The sequence below is a fragment of the Stegodyphus dumicola genome, chromosome 7 (assembly GCF_044657685.1).
Source record: "Stegodyphus dumicola isolate Sdum_Otavi_A_Nest chromosome 7, ASM4465768v1".
Lineage (NCBI taxonomy): Eukaryota > Metazoa > Arthropoda > Arachnida > Araneae > Eresidae > Stegodyphus > Stegodyphus dumicola.
The window spans coordinates 87,825,804-87,851,080 of NC_140774.1; the positions used below are offsets into that span (position 1 = coordinate 87,825,804).

Here is a 25,277-nt window from a genome sequence, read left to right on the forward strand (position 1 = left end):
CTCAAACTCTTCTAAATGTAAAAGATTATGTTGAAACGATAACTGGCAAAAAATATAATTTTGCTTTATTGAACTATTATCCTGACGGAGTGGCGAAAATTTCAACGCATAAAGACAATGAAACTTGTCTCGAACCTGAAAGTGATATACCTATCATCAGTTTAGGTGCAAAACGTCAAATGGTATTTACCAGGCGAAATTTCACATCTCGAAGCGTCGACTTAACTCATGGAACTCTCCTTGTAATGAAACACCCAACGAATCAATTTTGGATGCACGGAATACCCTCTCAACCTGACGTTAAAGATCCTAGAATTAGTATCACATTCCGAAACATAAAAATTTCGAAAATTAAGAAACGACGCTTGGAAGATAATGAGGAGGAACTTTCAGAGGATGACTGGTTTGCCCAATATATGAAGTCTGTTCCTGAAAATATCTTCATGCCGAATAATCGAGAACAGAAAAAAGAAAGTTCGAAGTTGATTGCACAGTGGACTCTTGGTTGGGGATATTTTGTGTCCATAAATCAGTTTGAAAACAGAATGAACATTCATCTACGTGAATGTGTGGAACAAAATAAAATATTATACCCTACTACACGCGGTGTTGTTATAACTCCTGCAACATGGCAAGAATTTTCCTCAAAAATATATGAATTTAATCTTATCTATATGAGTGCCAGCATCATTTGCAATAATGAGTTGGTAGTTTTCAACAAAGAAGGTGAGTGTATTTTTCAACAAGTTTTTAAAAAGAATGAAAATTCTTTTAAACTAAAACCTACATACCTAAAAGTAAACTGTGATATTTTAAAAAAATTGAAAGAAATTATTCCTGATGTATCTAATACTTTATATAAAAGTATTTTTGAAATTATTTTACCGTTGCAAATTAAATGTAAAAACAATTGTTCGGATATGGTAAGTGATGATGATGAACTTTTTAAAGAACTCATAAACTCTATCAAAACTGAATTAAATTCAGTGATAAAAAAGCTATATAAATGCGAAGGTTGCATTGTAAATCATCCTTCACAAACAAGACATGATTGCATTATAATAAGTGTTGAGGACAGAATTAAATATATTGGTGAAGATATATTTTTATGTATTACTTTAAAAAATATAAGAGATTTTTTAAGGCAGAAAAAAATGTTTCATTTATTTTGTAATAGGTTTTTTGAATCGAAATGTTATGAAGATTATAAAAATGCACTAATATAAGTACAGCTATTCTATTTAAATTTCTGTCTTTGGTTGATGTTATGAGTATTTTTTTTATTTCATTATGTTTTTTTTTAATAGAAATATATTGAAATTTTAGTTTTAATTTTAAAGCAAACATGTATATCAAATATCAGTAAATGGATATTGTTGTTAATCTGATATTAACTAATGAAAGAAAATTCTAAGTATATTTTATGTATAATACAGAAACTTGTTTTTTGGAAATAAATAAATGTATTTAAATAGAAAAGCTTCTTGGTGAAATGAATGTATTTTTATTTTTTATAACAATTTTTTTAAGTATTGTATGTTTACAGTGCAGTATATGCTTCAAGTGATTCACTCGTGTTGAAAATTTAAGAGTTTATGAAGCGATTATTCGCTGAACTTATGTGATATATTTGTAAGGTTTCTTGAATACGAGTAATCTGAAGAGATATTTGAAATCTCATGAAAGAAACATCAGATGTAGTGTATGTCCTAAGAAATTTAAGTTTGTAGTTTGAAAAGTCGCGAAGCTTCTCGTCTTAGAATTTTGTAGTGAATAATCACAAGTTCTTTTCATGTAAAAAGGATATGAAAAGTTATAAAGTTACTTTTAAGAGTAAATCGTGATAAAAAATATTTAGTGAGCATAAGAATTTAAAACAATATGAAACTTTACATCGTATTGAATGTTCGGACATTTTTTTCAAGTAAAACAGAATTTGAAAAAAATCTCACGAACCTTTTTTTTTTTTTTTTTTTTTTAATTTTGCTGGTGTCAAAAGAAACAGAAATATGCTGATGATGATGTTTTGAAACAGCATGATACTTCTCTTCTTATAAATTGCATCCATTGTTTACAAGTGTTTAAAAGAAAACGTGATCTCTTACACCACATTCGAATGCGACATGGTTTGATACGAATCTTACAAAAACGAAGAAACGTTGACATCGTTAATACATGCAAGTCTTCTAAAATCGCAAGTCTTAATAGTATGTTCGCAATTGAATCGATTTGCTAGAACATAGAAAATGATCATGTCTTAGATGTACTTCTTGAATATATAAAATTGTAGTTAGTAGGGAAAAAATGAGTTATGATTTAGTTTTACACTGAGTTATGATATCGGTGTTTGAAATGGTAATCAATAGTTACATTTAAAATGTGTCGTGAGTGTGAAAATGCAGAAATAAAAGAGCTTTGGCGAATTTAATAAACGTGGTTCAATGTGGTTGATGGAAAAATTTGTTCCATGTGAATTAAATAGTGTAAGATATGAACCTCTTTCTCTCAATAGTTAATTATTCAATTGTAAGACAATTAAACTTTAAATATATATGCATATAGTACATGTAATGATTAATATTAAATTGATTAATGTAAATAACTGATGATATGTGTATTAACATAGTGAATGTTCGCTTTTATGAAGTTCTAAGCATTACTTTAGATACCATTCATAAAACTTTTATCTCATATATACAAACATGACAATATCTATTGAGTTTTCGTTTATTCTTTGGAATGTATGAAAGTTTAAATATTTTTTTTTTAATTTAATGTAGATTGGAGTAAAATATCTGTATTTTTCTTCATTTCAATCGGTAATATCTGTATGCTGGTAAAGGTACATATGTTCGTAAGAATTATACTGTGTCACATTTTTGACAATCTTCTTTCATTCATATTAGCTAATAAGAGAATTATTGAAGTTAGTAAAGTAATGAAAATCAACGTTATTGAAAGAAAACTCTAAAATCATTTACATTTCCAGAAATATATCAAAGTTCCTTTTCTTAAAAACAGCAGGTGTATCGTAGTTTTTATTTCTATTTCATTAAAAGCTGAACTTGTAAAATAAAAATTTTCTATTAGTGTAAGGTAAACAAAAAGAAAATCAAGAGACAATCCGTATCATGAATGAAATTCAAGTCTTACATCGGATTAAAAAGAAATATTCTGAATCTAAATGTTTATGCCTATTTAGCACAAAATGCGTTTATTTGTGTTATAAATTTAACTAAAACCATTCTTATAACAGTATGTTGCCTTTAAACTGGGTAAAAGTGTTAAGTATATTTTCTGATGGTATTGATATACTTGTCAAAGAAGTTCTAGAAACCTCAAATCTCGAAAGAGCATATGATAAGAATCTCCTTTCCTATCGCTACGTCAGTTACAGGTTAAGGGGTGGCTTGAATGGATAAAGGTAATGTTTGTGCAAAAATATAGTAGTTCTATTTTGAAATGAGAAATAATTCGCTTTTTGTCAATTAAGGAAACTTGTGGTATTATTAAACAGAATGTCAGTGAAAGACATTGCGTTTGCATAGTGAATTATGAAGGTACTGAAAGGTAGTAAAGAAGGTGAATGAAAGAATTAATTTGAACAAATAAGGTAAGGCTATCATTAAAAGAAAAAACTGTTTAAAAGATGTATGTTAGAATTAAAAGTAAGATGTTAAAATTTAAAAAGATGTAACAGAGTAAAAACAAAGAATACTGGTAATTCCCATCTGGAAAACAGTAATTTGAGTACGATATTGAAAAAGTTGGTTTTAAGAATTTCTTTATGCATGTGATGCAAAACAATTGCTAGTTTAGCATGAGTGCTGACATAGATGTAATTAGTGCAGGAAAAATAGTAAAATTAGTATAGTTAGTGTCTCTAAAACATGAAAAAATGATAGTGTGAGCAGTGTAAATTCATTTGAAGTACTGAAATATGACATAGACTAAATATCAGAAAATGTAAGAAATATTTTGGTATGTGTGGATGAAACACTGAACGTGGTTGTAAAATTAGAAATGAAAATTATCAACACACTTAAAGGTAATCGGGATTTAAAACTAAATATGATGTTAGAAACTTTGAAGACCATAAAACTATATGAGAAAGAAATACATTTAGATATAAATGGTATTAAACTGTAAAGTTATGAATGGAAATTTCTGAGTAAAACCTGTGGATGATCTATTATGATCGAGGAATAAAACAAGTATTATAAAAATTGTAAGGAAATATTTGAATATGGAGTAAATGAAAACAATCCATATCGTTAAAATGAATAAAAAGGGATAAAATGTTGGAATTACGAGTGATGAGACAGAAATAAAAACATTATAATAAATAAGTTAAGCTAGAATTAAGAAATATAAACACAGAAGGGAAATCATGAACGTAAGAAAAGCAATTAGCAGTTATAGACTTAAGTTTTTTTAAAAAATATTCGGTAATGTAAGGAAGATATTGTTAAACACGTGAAAGAAATTAGAAATTCTGTAGGAAATTTAGTAAAAGAACTAAGATGACGAAAAATAAACGTTTCTTTTTAAATAGAATTTCATACCACTAAGTTAAAGTGTGTATAGAATACTAGAGTGGTTTAAAAAAAGTAAATGAAGTTAAAATTCAGAATATATTGAACATTATAACGTTAAAAAAAGTGTTAAATTGCATCTAAAATTAAGTAATGTAACAAATAAACAGCATGTGCGGGAACGTTTGTGAAATATAACATATAAGTTAAAAATCAGGGTATGTTGAAATTTATGAAAGGTATGAAAAAAAAAATAGTATGTGGAAATTAAATAAAATATTACAAATTAGAAACGTGTTAAGTATTAAAAAATATGACAGTAAATGAATATGTTATTATGAACAGAAAACCTAAGAAATAAGTTAAAGTTTCATTTAAAACTAGAAAGCATAAACGTATCAGAATAAAATTGAGTAATAAAAACAAATTATCTTGTAATTTCATTTTCATGACATGATGAACTATCATTAAAGGAAAGTCATTTTAATTTTGTTTCTTTTACATTGTTTTCAGAGTCGCGCATTGAATAATTTTAACACCAGACTTATAAAATATATTTCTAAAACATATAATTCACTTTTTAGTCAAGAGAGGGCAGCATCACTATATCATAAAAATTAAGATGCAGAAAATATTTCCCGTTGCCAATTTTTAAAAAACTAACTTTAAATGAAAAGCAGGATGTCTACAACTCAACCAGCAGTCTACCAACACCTCAACTCCACTCGTGACCACGCCTCTTAGTGTGATGACGTTGCCTTTGGCCCCGCCTTCTGTGTGACGTCATTGACCACGCCCACACCCCACACCCCGTGCAGCAGAACCCGTATTTTTATACTACTTATCCTTTTTACATGAAAAGAACTTGTGATTATTCACTACAAAATTCTAAGACGAGAAGCTTCGCGACTTTTCAAACTACAAACTTAAATTTCTTAGGACATACACTACATCTGACGTTTCTTTCATGAGATTTCAAATATCTCTTCAGATTACTCGTATTCAAGAAACCTTACAAATATATCACATAAGTTCAGCGAATAATCGCTTCATAAACTCTTAAATTTTCAACACGAGTGAATCACTTGAAGCATATACTGCACTGTAAACATACAATAGTTAAAAAAATTGTTATAAAAAATAAAAATACATTCATTTTACCAAGAAGCTTTTCTATTTAAATACATTTATTTATTTCCAAAGAACAAGTTTCTGTATTATACATAAAATATACTTAGAATTTTCTTTCATTAGTTAATATCAAATTAACAACAATATCCATTTACTGATATTTGATATACATGTTTGCTTTAAAATTAAAACTAAAATTTCAATATATTTCTATTAAAAAAAACATAATGAAAAAAAAAATACTCATAACATCAACCAAAGACAGAAATTTAAATAGAATAGCTGTACTTATATTAGTGCATTTTTATAATCTTCATAACATTTCGATTCAAAAAACCTATTACAAAATAAATGAAACATTTTTTTCTGCCTTAAAGAATCTCTTATATTTTTTAAATTAATACATAAAAATATATCTTCACCAATATATTTAATTCTGTCCTCAACACTTATTATAATGCAATCATGTCTTGTTTGTGAAGGATGATTTACAATGCAACCTTCGCATTTATATAGCTTTTTTATCACTGAATTTAATTCAGTTTTGATAGAGTTTATGAGTTCTTTAAAAAGTTCATCATCATCACTTACCATATCCGAACAATTGTTTTTACATTTGATTTGCAACGGTAAAATAATTTCAAAAATACTTTTATATAAAGTATTAGATACATCAGGAATAATTTCTTTCAATTTTTTTAAAATATCACAGTTTACTTTTAGGTATGTAGGTTTTAGTTTAAAAGAATTTTCATCTTGTTTAAAAACTTGTTGAAAAATACACTCACCTTCTTTGTTGAAAACTACCAACTCATTTTTGCAAATGAAGCTGGCACTCATATAGACAAGATTAAATTCATATATTTTTGAGGAAAATTCTTGCCATGTTGCAGGAGTTATAACAACACCGCGTGTAGTAGGGTATAATATTTTATTTTGTTCCACACATTCACGTAGATGAATGTTCATTCTGTTTTCAAACTGATTTATGGACACAAAATATCCCCAACCAAGAGTCCACTGTGCAATCAACTTCGAACTTTCTTTTTTCTGTTCTCGATTATTCGGCATGAAGATATTTTCAGGAACAGACTTCATATAGTGGGCAAACCAGTCATCCTCTGGAAGTTCATCCTCATTATCTTCCAAGCGTCGGTTTTTAATTTTCGAAATTTTTATGTTTCGGAATGTGATACTAATTCTAGGATCTTTAACGTCAGGTTGAGAGGGTATTCCGTGCATCCAAAATTGATTCGTTGGGTGTTTCATTACAAGGAGAGTTCCATGAGTTAAGTCGACGCTTCGAGATGTGAAATTTCGCCTGGGAAATACCATTTGACGTTTTGCACCTAAACTGATGATAGGTATATCACTTTCAGGTTCGAGACAAGTTTCATTGTCTTTATGCGTTGAAATTTTCGCCACTCCGTCAGGATAATAGTTCAATAAAGCAAAATTATATTTTTTGCCAGTTATCGTTTCAACATAATCTTTTACATTTAGAAGAGTTTGAGTCCATGGTTCTGCACAAATGCTCGTTCCAGAGAATTCGTAACTAAGTACTTCATCACCAAAACCGAGTACTTTTCTTCGTGGAACATACTGAGTCCCATAATTTCAAAACTAATATTTTTAAAATCATAATTTGATAGTTCATCTAGCAAAATATCAGCTTCATTTCGTGAATAAAATTCTTCGTATAATTCCACATTTAACTCTGTATCACATATATTCCTCATATTCGCTTTTGAATCTAACGACAATTCTGAATGATATAGAAATACGTAGCATTCTTAAATAGCAAAAATTATCTAAAACATACATTAACGAAATGATTTCATCAACACTTTTCGTAATACATTCTTGTCATGTCTTGTTTGTGAAGCCAGTCTTTCCGGCGTCATATGTGTAAAAATAATCATGATAGGATAGTGGGAAAGAGTTATAGTGTCCTAATGTTGTTAGTCTGAACCTCGATATTACATATATGCATAAGGAGAATCTTAAAAGCATCATCCACTTATCATGATAGAGTAATGGAAAATTTCTAAAACTCTGATAATCATACGCGAAAGAATGTATTATCTTAAGGTTGTTGTTGCTATTCCAAGTTTGACAGTACATACAGAAGTGAAGGAAGACCCTTAATGAGTGCTGCACGTTATCATGATAACGTGAAGTCTACAGCGCTTATCAAGGATCTTCCTTCACTTCTGTATGTACTGTCAAATTTGGAATAGCAACAACAACCTTAAGATAATACATTCTTTCGCGTATGATTATCAGAGTTTTAGAAATTTTCCATTACTCTATCATGATAAGTGGATGATGCTTTTAAGATTCTCCTTATGCATATATGTAATATCGAGGTTCAGAATAACAACATTAGGACACTATAACTCTTTCCCACTATCCTATCATGATTATTTTTACACATATGACGCCGGAAAGACTGGCTTCACAAACAAGACATGACAAGAATGTATTACGAAAAGTGTTGATGAAATCATTTCGTTAATGTATGTTTTAGATAATTTTTGCTATTTAAGAATGCTACGTATTTCTATATCATTCAGAATTGTCGTTAGATTCAAAAGCGAATATGAGGAATATATGTGATACAGAGTTAAATGTGGAATTATACGAAGAATTTTATTCACGAAATGAAGCTGATATTTTGCTAGATGAACTATCAAATTATGATTTTAAAAATATTAGTTTTGAAATTATGGGACTCAGTATGTTCCACGAAGAAAAGTACTCGGTTTTGGTGATGAAGGACTTAGTTGCGAATTCTCTGGAACGAGCATTTGTGCAGAACCATGGACTCAAAACTCTTCTAAATGTAAAAGATTATGTTGAAACGATAACTGGCAAAAAATATAATTTTGCTTTATTGAACTATTATCCTGACGGAGTGGCGAAAATTTCAACGCATAAAGACAATGAAACTTGTCTCGAACCTGAAAGTGATATACCTATCATCAGTTTAGGTGCAAAACGTCAAATGGTATTTCCCAGGCGAAATTTCACATCTCGAAGCGTCGACTTAACTCATGGAACTCTCCTTGTAATGAAACACCCAACGAATCAATTTTGGATGCACGGAATACCCTCTCAACCTGACGTTAAAGATCCTAGAATTAGTATCACATTCCGAAACATAAAAATTTCGAAAATTAAAAAACGACGCTTGGAAGATAATGAGGAGGAACTTCCAGAGGATGACTGGTTTGCCCACTATATGAAGTCTGTTCCTGAAAATATCTTCATGCCGAATAATCGAGAACAGGAAAAAGAAAGTTCGAAGTTGATTGCACAGTGGACTCTTGGTTGGGGATATTTTGTGTCCATAAATCAGTTTGAAAACAGAATGAACATTCATCTACGTGAATGTGTGGAACAAAATAAAATATTATACCCTACTACACGCGGTGTTGTTATAACTCCTGCAACATGGCAAGAATTTTCCTCAAAAATATATGAATTTAATCTTGTCTATATCAGTGCCAGCTTCATTTGCAATAATGAGTTGGTAGTTTTCAACAAAGAAGGTGAGTGTATTTTTCAACAAGTTTTTAAACAAGATGAAAATTCTTTTAAACTAAAACCTACATACCTAAAAGTAAACTGTGATATTTTAAAAAAATTGAAAGAAATTATTCCTCATGTATCTAATACTTTATATAAAAGTATTTTTGAAATTATTTTACCGTTGCAAATTAAATGTAAAAACAATTGTTCGGATATGGTAAGTGATGATGATGAACTTTTTAAAGAACTCATAAACTCTATCAAAACTGAATTAAATTCAGTGATAAAAAAGCTATATAAATGCGTAGGTTGCATTGTAAATCATCCTTCACAAACAAGACATGATTGCATTATAATAAGTGTTGAGGACAGAATTAAATATATTGGTGAAGATATATTTTTATGTATTAAGTTTAAAAATATAAGAGATTCTTTAAGGCAGAAAAAAATGTTTCATTTATTTTGTAATAGGTTTTTTGAATCGAAATGTTATGAAGATTATAAAAATGCACTAATATAAGTACAGCTATTCTATTTAAATTTCTGTCTTTGGTTGATGTTATGAGTATTTTTTTTTTTCATTATGTTTTTTTTAATAGAAATATATTGAAATTTTAGTTTTAATTTTAAAGCAAACATGTATATCAAATATCAGTAAATGGATATTGTTGTTAATTTGATATTAACTAATGAAAGAAAATTCTAAGTATATTTTATGTATAATACAGAAACTTGTTTTTTTGGAAATAAATAAATGTATTTAAATAGAAAAGCTTCTTGGTAAAATGAATGTATTTTTATTTTTTATAACAATTTTTTTAACTATTGTATGTTTACAGTGCAGTATATGCTTCAAGTGATTCACTCGTGTTGAAAATTTAAGAGTTTATGAAGCGATTATTCGCTGAACTTATGTGATATATTTGTAAGGTTTCTTGAATACGAGTAATCTGAAGAGATATTTGAAATCTCATGAAAGAAACATCAGATGTAGTGTATGTCCTAAGAAATTTAAGTTTGTAGTTTGAAAAGTCGCGAAGCTTCTCGTCTTAGAATTTTGTAGTGAATAATCACAAGTTCTTTTCATGTAAAAAGGATATGAAAACTTATAAAGTTACTTTTAAGAGTAAATCGTGATAAAAAATATTTAGTGAGCATAAGAATTTAAAATAATATGAATCTTTACATCGTATTGAATGTTCGGACATTTTTTTCAAGTAAAACAGAATTTGAAAAAAATCTCACGAACCTTTTTTTTTTTTTTTTAATTTTGCTGGTGTCAAAAGAAACAGAAATATGCTGATGATGATGTTTTGAAACAGCATGATACTTCTCTTCTTATAAATTGCATCCATTGTTTACAAGTGTTTAAAAGAAAACGTGATCTCTTACACCACATTCGAATGCGACATGGTTTGATACGAATCTTACAAAAACGAAGAAACGTTGACATCGTTAATACATGCAAGTCTTCTAAAATCGCAAGTCTTAATAGTATGTTCGCAATTGAATCGATTTGCTAGAACATAGAAAATGATCATGTCTTAGATGTACTTCTTGAATATATAAAATTGTAGTTAGTAGGGAAAAAATGAGTTATGATTTAGTTTTACACTGAGTTATGATATCGGTATTTGAAATGGTAATCAATAGTTACATTTAAAATGTGTCGTGAGTGTGAAAATGCAGAAATAAAAGAGCTTTGGCGAATTTAATAAACGTGGTTCAATGTGGTTGATGGAAAAATTTGTTCCATGTGAATTAAATAGTGTAAGATATGAACCTCTTTCTCTCAATAGTTAATTATTCAATTGTAAGACAATTAAACTTTAAATATATATGCATATAGTACATGTAATGATTAATATTAAATTGATTAATGTAAATAACTGATGATATGTGTATTAACATAGTGAATGTTCGCTTTTATGAAGTTCTAAGCATTACTTTAGATACCATTCATAAAACTTTTATCTCATATATACAAACATGACAATATCTATTGAGTTTTCGTTTATTCTTTGGAATGTATGAAAGTTTAAATATTTTTTTTTTTAATTTAATGTAGATTGGAGTAAAATATCTGTATTTTTCTTCATTTCAATCGGTAATATCTGTATGCTGGTAAAGGTACATATGTTCGTAAGAATTATACTGTGTCACATTTTTGACAATCTTCTTTCATTCATATTAGCTAATAAGAGAATTATTGAAGTTAGTAAAGTAATGAAAATCAACGTTATTGAAAGAAAACTCTAAAAGCATTTACATTTCCAGAAATATATCAAAGTTCCTTTTCTTAAAAACAGCAGGTGTATCGTAGTTTTTATTTCTATTTCATTAAAAGCTGAACTTGTAAAATAAAAATTTTCTATTAGTGTAAGGTAAACAAAAAGAAAATCAAGAGACAATCCGTATCATGAATGAAATTCAAGTCTTACATCGGATTAAAAAGAAATATTCTGAATCTAAATGTTTATGCCTATTTAGCACAAAATGCGTTTATTTGTGTTATAAATTTAACTAAAACCATTCTTATAACAGTATGTTGCCTTTAAACTGGGTAAAAGTGTTAAGTATATTTTCTGATGGTATTGATATACTTGTCAAAGAAGTTCTAGAAACCTCAAATCTCGAAAGAGCATATGATAAGAATCTCCTTTCCTATCGCTACGTCAGTTACAGGTTAAGGGGTGGCTTGAATGGATAAAAGTAATGTTTGTGCAAAAATATAGTAGTTCTATTTTGAAATGAGAAATAATTCGCTTTTTGTCAATTAAGGAAACTTGTGGTATTATTAAACAGAATGTCAGTGAAAGACATTGCGTTTGCATAGTGAATTATGAAGGTACTGAAAGGTAGTAAAGAAGGTGAATGAAAGAATTAATTTGAACAAATAAGGTAAGGCTATCATTAAAAGAAAAACTGTTTAAAAGATGTATGTTAGAATTAAAAGTAAGATGTTAAAATTTAAAAAGATGTAACAGAGTAAAAACAAAGAATACTGGTAATTCCCATCTGGAAAACCGTAATTTGAGTACGATATTGAAAAAGTTGGTTTTAAGAATTTCTTTATGCATGTGATGCAAAACAATTGCTAGTTTAGCATGAGTGCTGACATAGATGTAATTAGTGCAGGAAAAATAGTAAAATTAGTATAGTTAGTGTCTCTAAAACATGAAAAAATGATAGTGTGAGCAGTGTAAATTCATTTGAAGTACTGAAATATGACATAGACTAAATATCAGAAAATGTAAGAAATATTTTGGTATGTGTGGATGAAACACTGAACGTGGTTGTAAAATTAGAAATGAAAATTATCAACACACTTAAAGGTAATCGGGATTTAAAACTAAATATGATGTTAGAAACTTTGAAGACCATAAAACTATATGAGAAAGAAATACATTTAGATATAAATGGTATTAAACTGTAAAGTTATGAATGGAAATTTCTGAGTAAAACCTGTAGAGGATCTATTATGATCGAGGAATAAAACAAGTATTATAAAAATTGTAAGGAAATATTTGAATATGGAGTAAATGAAAACAATCCATATCGTTAAAATGAATAAAAAGGGATAAAATGTTGGAATTACGAGTGATGAGACAGAAATAAAAACATTATAATAAATAAGTTAAGCTAGAATTAAGAAATATAAACACAGAAGGGAAATCATGAACGTAAGAAAAGCAATTAGCAGTTATAGACTTAAGTTTTTTTAAAAAATATTCGGTAATGTAAGGAAGATATTGTTAAACACGTGAAAGAAATTAGAAATTCTGTAGGAAATTTAGTAAAAGAACTAAGATGACGAAAAATAAACGTTTCTTTTTAAATAGAATTTCATACCACTAAGTTAAAGTGTGTATAGAATACTAGAGTGGTTTAAAAAAAGTAAATGAAGTTAAAATTCAGAATATATTGAACATTATAACGTTAAAAAAAGTGTTAAATTGCATCTAAAATTAAGTAATGTAACAAATAAACAGCATGTGCGGGAACGTTTGTGAAATATAACATATAAGTTAAAAATCAGGGTATGCTGAAATTTAGGAAAGATATGAAAAAAAAAATAGTATGTGGAAATTAAATAAATATTACAAATTAGAAACGTGTTATGTATTTAAAAAATATGACAGTAAATGAATATGTTATTATGAACAGAAAACCTAAGAAATAAGTTAAAGTTTCATTTAAAACTAGAAAGGATAAAAGTATCAGAATAAAATTGAGTAATAAAAACAAATTATCTTGTAATTTCATTTTCATGACATGATGAACTATCATTAAAGGAAAGTCTTTTTTATATTTGTTTCTTTTACATTGTTTTCAGAGTCGCGCATTGAATAATTTTAACACCAGACTTATAAAATATATTTCTAAAACATATAATTCACTTTTTCGTCAAGAGAGGGCAGCATCGCTATATCATCAAAATTAAGATGCAGAAAATATTTCCCGTTGCCAATATAAAAAAACTAACTTTAAATGAAAAGCAGGAGGTCTACAACTCAACCAGCAGTCTACGAACACCTCAACTCCACTCGAAACCACGCCTCCTAGTGTGATGACGTTGCCTTTGGCCCCGCCCTCTGTGATGTCATTGACCACGCCCCCTGACCCACTGACCCACCTGATGCAGAATCCCCATTTTTATACTACTCTTTTTTTCGACAACGCACAGAATGCAGTTTGTGAAATTCCGAGTTTTTTATAGAAGCTTCACTTTGGCTGCATTATGTTAAAGCATCATATTGCCTCAACAATTCTTTTTTATCTTTTAAGCGTAAGTCCTTGCGTTTAGACATTTTAAGCCAAACAGCAAACGCACGATGTGTATAGGTGAACTGTGTGAGGGAAAAAAAAAAAAAAAAGAAGACAATATTTTACAGATTCTCCTTTATGCCTTTTTACCTCTTGTGACACCCCTCTTCCCCATAAATCATCTGTTCCTTCTACTTCTACACTTCCTTCATCCCTATTCCTTCTACTAGGTATTCTTGCGTTTTATCAGAAAAGAGACGAATCTAGGTATTCTTGCATTTTATCAGAAAAGAGAAGAATCTAGGTATTCTTGCGTTTTATCAGAAAAGAGACGATCTTGTTACCTCAGATGCATGCTCAAACATTCTAAAACTCTGTATTTTGCGTCCGTTGACATTGTATACTCATACATACAGTGTGCTTTTCTTCTTCAGCAGAGTATTAATTTAAATGAGATATCCAGCACTTCGTTATAATAATAAATTTTCTGCATTAAATGGTTCCCTTAGTACTAGATTAGCATCAGTATTCTCTGCTTTTTTAAGATAGATTAAGCTCAGTGTTAGATGTAGTTGATGTATTTTTGATTTATCACATTTTTAATTTACGAAGGCTCTATCAAGGTACAGCCCTATCGTAAGTCAAAAAAGTACTTGAAACAAATTTTTGTACTGTTTCCTTTTAGTATTATCTCTTTTGTTCGAAACAAACTGAACCAGAATTTATATATTTTTATATTCCAGTGGATAAAGAAAAGGAATTAAAACTTCAATTCGTTTGTAGCCTTATGTTGCTCATCTCCGTTTTACCCTAAACTGTATGTATAAAATACTGTGGTATTTCATACGTTTTTGATTTTAGTACATTCTTCTGTTTAGTTTCATTTTTATGTCAAAACGTATGTACTTAGAAACATAAATATTATTTTCGTCAAAATCAATATACTTTCATCTTTATGTCAAAATAAATAAGTTGTGACAATGCCTTTTGAAACTATGTATCAGATATGCAAAGATAATGTACATGGTTTACGAAAGTTCTCGTACGTATATTTATGTAAATATTTAAACAATAAGGTATACGTCGAGAAGAGTCTAGCTGTAGAATTTAGAGGCATTTAATAATTGATTGCCCTCCTCTACTTAAATAGGGATTTCAGAGCCAAAACAACATACACAGCCTCTCCTAACGACAGACTGTTTTTGATTATTTTGTAGTTGCAATCTCTGGCCTCTGTCCAAAAAAATTATTTATTGCTTACAAAGCGACCTTCATGGTTTTTTAAAATATCTTACGTACATTACGTGCCGAAATAACTTATATTTCATATTCGATGGATGTTTATCAAATGAGTAACCTGCAAGATAGAAAATTTTATTTAAAAACATCTTTTTCCAGTATTATTTAGATTCAAATGATAGACGCACTTTTTAGCGTTGTTCAAAAAGATATGCTCGCCATTATGCTGAGAATTTTAAAATTTCACAACTACTGAATTACCAAATGAAACAATGTTCAAACGGCAGTCATCAGTTTTCATATCTGACTATATGAAAGTACCTACTTAGAGTTTACGTATAAGCATAAAACATTTTAGAATGGCCAGAGAAAATATCAAAGCCCCATTTGTATTTGAAATTACGATCGCTTTTTGTGAACTTTCAAGATCTGACATTATTTATTAACTTATCTTGTAGACAAATAAATGCACAAAATTTTTCGCAAACTTAACATCATTTTCCACAATGAAAGTTTTTGAAACTGTGAGGCAATCATATCACTTGATTTAGGCATTGCAGTCTTTCTTTCCTTCTCTCTCAAACCGCTTCTCCTCTTCGACTAGCTAAAAGCTGGAAAGTAAATATTTGACGAGAGATTGGGCAAAATATCACATTCATAATTCTTCCTTACACGTAAATGTAAATTGCCATTTAATTGGCAATAATTGCTCATGAAAATTACCGAAAAATTGCAAGTGTTAGAAACATACTTCCCAAATACCTTTGCTCTTTGGAGCATATCAAACTGGTGTCTTATCTTTACATTCCTTTTTTTTTTCGTTGTGTGAGTGTTGTCTGAATGTGATAAAAGTACAAGAAGATATTCATTTTATCTAATGAACTGAAATTTTTTCAGTTTAAACTACCCCAAATATGCAACAATTAGTCAACTAATTAGTTAAGGCATTTAAACAAAAACTCTGAAGTACATATCAATTAACCTATGTGCACCTAGAAATGCACCTTAAATTAACCGATGTGCACCTAAGACTAACTTTATACTTTTCTTTTCCTTAACCTGCATTCCATGCTTTTTAGGGTTAATATACTACTTGTAATTACATTACTTTTGAATGGGAAAAATATTCTTAACCTTATTGTAATAAATATTTTAACTCGGAAAAAAAAAATGCGAATTTCACAGAGCCGTCTGGGATTGCCAAACATTTACGCTATCGCTACCAAAATAAAAGTCTACCTGGTATATAGTATTAATACCAAATAATAAGTCCTCTAATAAATAAGCCTTGGGGTATTTATATTTTTGAATTTCGGCCATAAAAGAGTCACATTATGGTACTGATGTGAATGGTGTTATGGGATTCCCTTTCAAGAGATTTGTACAAAGTATGTTTAAGTGATTTGTGCATTTGATGCGTTACACAAGGTGCTTCTAAAATACCTGGTCAAAATTTAAAGACAGGTAGAGGGGAAAAAATAAGCGGATTTTTTAATACAATGAGTAAGCAGAAATGGTAAATTGAAGATATAAGGGGGCCACTGTTCAGACAAGTAGGTGAAAGCGGTCCGCTGGCGTAAATCATCATTCGCTGTGCAGTTTCTGAGTAGTATGCATCGCTGTTCGCCTCGACACGTGTGTCATGCATTGGGCTGAGGAAGGAAATCCTGGAACTGTGCAAGAATGAATCCAGTATTACTGATGTTACTGTAAAATTTTGAATGATTAAATGTTTGTTTCTTTTGACAAATATTTAATCATTTCTTACGTACTATTTGTTCAAATATTTCCGGCCTTTCTTACGTACTATTTGTTCAAATATTTTCGGCCTTTCTTACGTACTATTTGTTCAAACTTTCTTTATATGGAAGTATGCATTCGCCAATTCCGTACGTGTATTCCGTTGCAAAATCTTGTTATTTCGGTCCCCTATACACACCTTTATATTTTTGTCAGATATTTGAGAATTACTTTATATTATATGCCCACGGTTTTTCCCTTTTCAAGGCAGAATCTACTGCCTTTTCAGCTGTTTCTTTTAACTGAAAGATAATGTATGACAGCTTTAAGTTTTGTAGATAAATGTCCTTTTTCCATAATTAAGTGATGTCTGCCAAGCATTTCTTGGATCTCAATCTGAACATCTTGAATAACAGACAGTACAGTACAACACAATACAGTCAAAGTGGGTTAAAATGCTAAAGCAAAATTTCTTTGAGTAATGATTTTTGAGTAAATTTTCAATGAAAATATTTAGATACGAAAAATAATTTTAAAGTTGTAAAAGGAATACGAAAATTATAAGAAAATATTTGAAACTGTCTTATTTATTTAAAATTCGGGGTAAAAATATGGCATTTTCGAAATTTTGAAAAATTTCAGTGAGATTTGCTAAAACAGTTGTTTAAATTCAAGTCGCTATAAAATCACTCTTTATGACAAATAATAAAGTAAGATTTGAGAAAACAAAAGCAGTACTGATCAGAAGATATATTCAAAGTACTGCAAATTTACATTTGTGGTGAAACTTCGCATTTTTTGGAAGATTTACATACATAAGTGCCTTAGCATTTATGTATGATTGAATGGATGTTGTTGCCAGAAAAAAAGGAATGCCTCAGTTTATATATAAAAAAATTCTTGGGAATATATAGCTGAGCACTAATTTTTAACCTTAATTTTCTAATAATTTAAAAAAGGAATGCCTCAGTTTATATATAATTTTCTAATAATTTAAAAAAGGAATGCCTCAGCTTATATATAAAAAAATTCTTGGGAATATATAGCTGAGCACTAATTTTTAACCTTAATTTTCTAATAATTTAAAAAAGGCTGTATTATCAAAAGTACTTTCCCATTTAAAGCCAAGCATATACTTGAGAGTTGTCATGAGAAATCATTAAAGTGCGGCATTAGAGAAATTAAAAATTAAGTTTCTCATTCTTTCATTCCCTTATGTTGCGATCAAGGTATTTATTATCTGTGGGACCTGGAAAATGACCAGGAAGCGAGGAATAAGCTATTTAATTTATCAGTTCTACTGCCTATGAAATTGCCAGTATTCAGAAATGTTGTCTTTCAACATAATATAAGACATTTGATTTACTTTTCAAATAAAAAATATGTTTTTCTTAATTAATTGAGCTATTTAAAGACATAATACGGATTTTCAATTATTTATACCTTTATTTCTTTTTTAAAGCATCTTTAATTGATGTTATTTATAAATATAAATTCATTTATTATTTTTCTAAAAATTCAGTCCATTATTTTAATTGATAAAAGACATTTCTAATGTCGCATCTTACGAATTTCATTATAGAGCAACTTCTCGTACACCGCCATATTAGCAAGTGATAAACTTAAATTATGTGTGTAATTATAAAACTGACACATGGATATCGAGACTCCTAGCTTTATCTTGATGTAATTTAACTTTATGAGCAACATTTTTATAATACATTTATTTTAGCACGTATGATGAAATTTGTTGACCAGTGAGAGGAAAAGGTGTCTGCACAAGAAATGTGGTGGATTCTAAAATTACGAACTTTTCAGCTACATGTGTTTTCCTTGTACCCGATAAATACAGAAAAGGAGAAATTAAAATGATATCCCAGATTTATGAGTTATCTGTAGTTATCCTATTAAATGGTTATTTATAGTTTAATGCAGTACAGCATTATATTGTTTAGTTTCTTAAAGAAACGGAGAAAATAGCTAAGAATATCTGACTTCCCAACGCTAAATCTTTATTTTCACAACGTTTTTTAGTAAACAATGTTAACAAGCCTGATTAATACAGGAAAGCATGCTATTGACCAGATGCAGATTCACTCACTTATATAAATCATATAAATTTTAAATTTTGTATTTAATTTTGCCTTCTTGTCTTCTGTTAAATAAATTTATTTTTAACATCGTCACCTCTAGTCCCGTAGGAGAAGATTCCTCCTCCCAGTTTGTCACAAAATAGATTGAAAATTTGTTACTTCTATTTTAAACCAAAATAATACGTTGACTTCAAGTGCTATGAACAGATGCTTTTGAGGATGCGCATGTCTACAGAAAGAAAAAAAAAAAAAACGATTTACAATTATGAGCGAGACACTGGATTCCATACTTTACTTCTTACTTTACTTCTTCCATACTTTTTCCATACTTTTTAGTTTTAAAAATGGCTATTCGAGACAATTATCGACATGGTGTCATTTTTGTAAGAAATAACCCAACACAGTCCGTTTCCTTTCCTTTCATTATGAGACCTAGGACTTTCTTTTCTTCTTTTCTTTTTGTTCTGTTAACACTGTTCCTTCTGACGTGCGATGAAGCTATTCTACCGTGAAAGGCCCCTCTGGCTACCCTACTAATGCGCAATCATATATTTCTGCACGAGAACTTTAGGGGTAATTCACGTACACGTACAAATTAAAGTCACGGAAAAGAATGATTGAGCAGATTTCTGTAAGAGGTGTGGTGTGAGGATTGTATTATCATTGTTTTGATCCAGAAGTTGTTGTATGAATAATCTTTACAATATAACTTCTCTTTGCGCAGTTAACTTGCTTGAGATCCAGTTATCGAGTTAACATGAGAACCTTTGTTAACTTTTTTGCCTTTTACCTCGTGAAAATGTTTGGTGTGAATGAAAGGATTATGTAGCAAGTATCAGAAAAAATAACTGATTAAAGGTAAGTCATTCAACTGGTATTAAGATCTTACGAAATATGGTACTTGCAGACACATAATAATTACTACATTCCCACTTGTAAACTGTATAATGGCACCTTCTCTAATCTTTAGTTCAGTGGTAGATATTTCTCTAGCATCTAGGAATTTAGCTCCAAGACAAAAAAACTTATTCTAAACGAATGTTATTTTAAACTAAAATCGAAATCAATTTTATTCTTTAAAATGTAGTATCGCATATTTATAAATTAACTCGGAATTGTTTAAAATGCTCTAACTTAACTCTCCTAGTATTTTAATTGCATTTATTGTAAAAGATTTAATTACAGAAAATAACGCTATGTAGTTTTATGTATCGTTTTGACATATTAATTTGAGAGGAATATGCTCTCAATTCTTATAAAGGCTCAAATAAATTCTTAACAATACATAACAGTTTCATATTATATTGTATCACTATAAAAATATAATATTCCACGTTTTATCTTCTTATTTATTATATTTATTACTACTTAGGTAGATCATATCATTATTTTCTGAACTCATGTTTGTGCAATTTACTATTTTTTTTATAAGATTAACACATAGCTGTGTCCCGTAACACATATTGACAATATTGCCTGTAATAAAGACAATGCTGCGTATTGTCTTAGTAATACGATCATAAAGTATACATATGCATGTTCGAAAGCATTACCTAATTAATATCTAACACACACGTTGTGTTTTCTCGGCATGTAAATATTAAAAATGTCATCAACATAACAAGAGATGCATCGCTAATATATCCTTTAATTTTCTCATCTGAGTGAATATATTTACAATATACATTAAAATAACAAAAGCAAATTTCGCAATGATATTTACTAAAGATTGTTCGTTAATCTTCATTGCACTGGGAAAATCCTATTAAAAATTAAATAATTACCAATGCATATTTTATAAATCTCTGTGAAAATCCTAGGAACAGTTAACAAAATTTCTTTTATGTTATCGAAATTAATTTGACATATAAATATCCATTCTTTTGTTAGAATATGATGTAAATATTTGTAAAATTTTTAACGCATTTCCACATGTTTGTGTTCAATTTCATTTTCAGTAAGAACCACATTTTATGTAATAACTTTACGCTAATTTTTAAAACAATAATGTTTTCTCGAAATATGTAAATTCAACTCTGTTATATTTTTATTATGTTATTTACAGTAACAAGCATGTAAAACGTATAATAATGTCCTTTCTTTAGTAGTGTAGTCAAAAGTAGTATATTACAACTTAAAAGGAAAAAAAAGAAAAAGTTTCTTGAATTTATTAACCGTAAACCTGTCTAAAAACGTAATGAAAGAATAATGCAAAACACAGTACTTAATCTCATGTTAATAAAAGAGCAAATACATGCTGTTGAAGTAAAATCAAATTGCCAGTAAATACAAATAGTTATACTTTTCTTACGTTAGCTGAAAAGACAAGACATAGAGGTAAATAATCTTTTGAATAGGTTTGCTGCCTTGAAAAGTAGTTGTGGTTTATAAGTACGATTACAGAAAACATCATAACATTACATAATGTGTAATAATTTTTAAGTGAATTTTAGTAGTGGCTTAAAAATAAACTGCGAGTTATTTCAGTCAAAGATAAATTTTTACATTATGGTAGGCAGCTTTAAAATCTGAATTTTCTCGCTTTTAATTAATAAAATTAATAAGTAATCAATTACGAAGTATACAAATAATAAAAGGAATGTAAAGGAGTACATATAAATTGATTAATAATATGAAAAGTTGGCAGCTTGTATTTTTATTATTTTAGGTTATCCAATCACTAAAATAAAAAATTAAGCCAAAAGAATTAAAAGTTTTCCCTTTGAATTGTAAAACTATGATGCATATTTTAAATACTTCTGAAAATTTTAAAAACTCATCATTAATTCATTTTACTGTCAGTCGAGCCCTGAAAAATGTAGAAAGGTAATTTTAAAACATTTATTTAATATTACCAAAAATATAAAAAAAATCATACTTTAAATGCAACATTATGGAGCTTTGGGCTCTCTTAATTTTAACCATTATATGTTTAAGAAAGAATAAGTTACAAGAAAAGTTGGCAGCTTTTTCAATTTTCTTTTTAATAAAAAGGATGGGAAGCAAACTTTTTTTCCATTATGGAAAAAAAAAAAAAAAAAAAAAAAAAAAAAAAAAAAAAAAACTCCAGCTTCCTTTACAATAAAAAAAAAAGTTTAAAAATTTATAATAAAATCGATAATAAATTCTTAATGGAGCTTATTAAGATTTCTTGAACGCGTGTATATATATAGAGAGAGAAAGAGAGAGATTGTTGAATATATATATATATTATATATACGTATGTTGCCCACCATCGCCGAGCGGTAAAGTCGTTGATCACTGGTAGTTCGGTCCGAGGTTCGAATCCCGCGAACGGGCTGGCTGCATGGGCGTTTTCGTGGTTTTCCCCATGTGTAACGTGTATACGAGCCAGTTTTCCTTAGAAAGTCCTCCACGAAGGCATCCCTCCCCTTAGGCAGATAGCCCTCGAGGCTTTGCCATAATGACACACACACACACACATATACGTATGTTTATTTATCAACTATCTATCTATCTTTCTATATAGATATAGATATATGTATATATCGTTTATTATTCAGGTAACGTACTTTCTATAGAAGTGTATGTACATTACATTCACTTTTGTAGACAAGGTACGCAAAATATTAAATATTGTTTTCATAAGCAAAATTCGCAGTCAGAAATCTAAGAACTTGGCAGTATTTTTTTAACTAATTTTTTTTATTTGTGTCGAGCCTCATTTAGCAATACTGTCTAATCATATTAGCATTCAAGTAACCCTAATGTAATTAGCCACTCCTTTAATGTCTTAATGGAAAATACATTTTTCCTCCTCCCTTGCTGTGCTGAGAAATTTTGAAAAACAGAAAGATCTAGGTTTCAATTAAAAATGTGAAGTTTCGTATAGATTGAATAGGCTAATTCAGATTCATTTCTTAAGGATGAACACAAAATCCGCGAATCTATTGTAATCGAAGCATTTAGTTATGAGACTCTTTTTGTCAAATGAAGTTTCCTTTTAGATGTTACAATATTTTAAAGTCTTCACCTTTCATTGATTTTCAATATCTCCCTTCAACTTGGCAATTAAGCGAGGAATAATAGAGGTGATTTTCACAAAAGTAATTAAACAAGTGTCCATTTTGTTATTGTCATCTGAAACATTTTAATGAAATCTAATTTTATGTGAAATAATGGCAAGAAAAATTTTCTTGGCAGTAGACTTTAATGTAAAGGGTTTTCCATCTGCGAGGTTGACAAAATTTTTTAATAGACAGTGTTTTTTCCCTCAATGTTGATTTTTTTATCTATTGTTCTCACTTGTATATGAAACGAAATTTATGTAATTAACTTGTAATCCAATAAACAAGTGTAATAGTTTATTGTCTCAGTATGTTCGTATTCTTCATCCCTCTACTTTGCTAAATGAGTAAAGAATGTTTTCAATTTTCATTTTAACAAAATTGGAGGCAAACATTTTATCATTATGCAAAAGAATCGCAGCTTCCTTAACAATAAAATAAAACGTTTAAAAATTTATAATTTATAATAAAATTGGTAATAAATTTTTAATCCAACTTATTTATTCTATTTTGTATGTTGGAATGCTTACTATGCGGTAAAAATTCATGTTTGTATAAAAGGGCAAATGATGCATCATTTTCAGAGCTATTTTTGAATTTAGACTCTTAAATGACATTAAGAGCAACTAAAATTTTCTTTTCCATCTCAAGCTTGTATAACGTATGTAATATTGTATTGAAGAAATATGATTTTGCTAAGTTATTAAACTACATCCTCTTCTGTCTGATTTAAAATAATAATAAAACTAGGAAATGATGCTGAAATGTTATGACAATGAACTGAATTTCCTAGCAGCTTAAATTTAAGATGTTACACATTTTTGTTATTCTTCTGGATTCTGTCGAATAACTCGTCCATTTCAAAACTTTTTCGCAAACCTCGGTTACGTACGAATAAATTTAAATGCTATGATATCTTAACCACAACTTAATACTCAATTCTAAGGATATTATTTCGTTTTTTAAAAGTACTGAACGCTTTCTGAGACTTGATTTGGATTGTACGATGTTTTAAACCAGGCTATTACTGCTTTTACTCATAGTTAGGTTTTTTATGCAAAGATTTCTATGCAACAGTACTACATGTAATTTTCATGACAGTGAGGAAAGTCCGTAAAATTATGAAATGTATTTTTGGTACCGATGATTGAATTAAATAGGAATTTACAGATACTAGTGTTAACATAAATAGAATTTCTTTACCAATTTTTCTATGCAAACTTTTAGTTTTTGAATAAGGTTTTATTAGCGCACAGAGGAGATTTTATTTCTGTAATTTTGTGCAGGTTTTACATAGGTAAGACTTAAAAGTACTTAACTGGGAAGTTGAAAGAAAAAGTAAAAAATCAGGCACATTACATACTAGAATTTTTTCTCTTCTTTAAATTCTAGGAGAAAATAACGGATGAGAACTATGCAAGCTAGAATTCTGCATTTGAAAAGCAGTTGGTCAAAATTTTAGCATTTCAAATTCTTAACTCAGAAAATTTTTTATTGTTTTGCATTTTGCATATTTTTAGGGTGTACACACTAGTGTTTTCTTCTAATATTTTGCTTAAAAGTATTGTCTAATCTATTGTTTTTATTTTCCTAATTAGATCTGTATAACATGTATTATATTTTGTTAATTCACGGATGAATTGTTTTTCACTTAGCTACTGCTAGAAGCTGATTAATGATATGACAAATCTCTGTTTTAAATAAAAATTAGAAAGGATTTAGAATCGCAGAACTACATAAATCCTTCTATCGTTCCTTGTTTTTTTTTTTTTTTTTTTTTTTTTTTTTTTTTTTATTTCCTTGTACGAAGTAAAGGAAGTATTGTAATCGCGAAAAATTTCGGATATCATATTTTAACGGAAATATTCATTTTGACTTTTCCCAAATTCATTTGGACGATACTTTTTTTGCCTGACATCTTCACGTGCTCACAGAATAAAGAACTGTGTTTTCCACAACGGATTCAAAGTGGACGTTTTCGTGACTTCTTTTGCACGTACGTACGTATGTATATATGTATGTCGCAGAACTCAAAACAATTAGTCGTAGAACGTTGAAATTTTGGATATGAGACTGTTACAGCATCTAGTTGTGCACGTTCCGTTTTATCGCAATACCAAACGTACATATATATACACACAATCAAACATCTTACACGGCTTATAATGTCCTTATCTTTGTTTTCTCGCAATCTTCGCTCGTAGTCATAT

The 25,277-nt window shown here is 29.1% G+C and overlaps 1 long non-coding RNA gene across 10 annotated transcripts in view; it reads left to right on the plus strand.

Annotated features, from left to right (window-relative positions):
• The window catches only part of LOC118198225 (uncharacterized), a 421,825-nt gene that overhangs the window by 365,335 nt on the left and 31,213 nt on the right, over positions 1–25,277 (plus strand). Inside the window, exon 1 of one of the 10 annotated variants that reach the window (XR_004759548.2) lies at positions 19,539–19,897. The exons of the other annotated variants lie outside the window; for them this stretch is intronic. This is a non-coding gene — a long non-coding RNA (uncharacterized LOC118198225). Of the gene's footprint in view, positions 1–19,538; positions 19,898–25,277 lie in introns of those variants that run through there. 10 annotated transcript variants of the gene reach the window in all.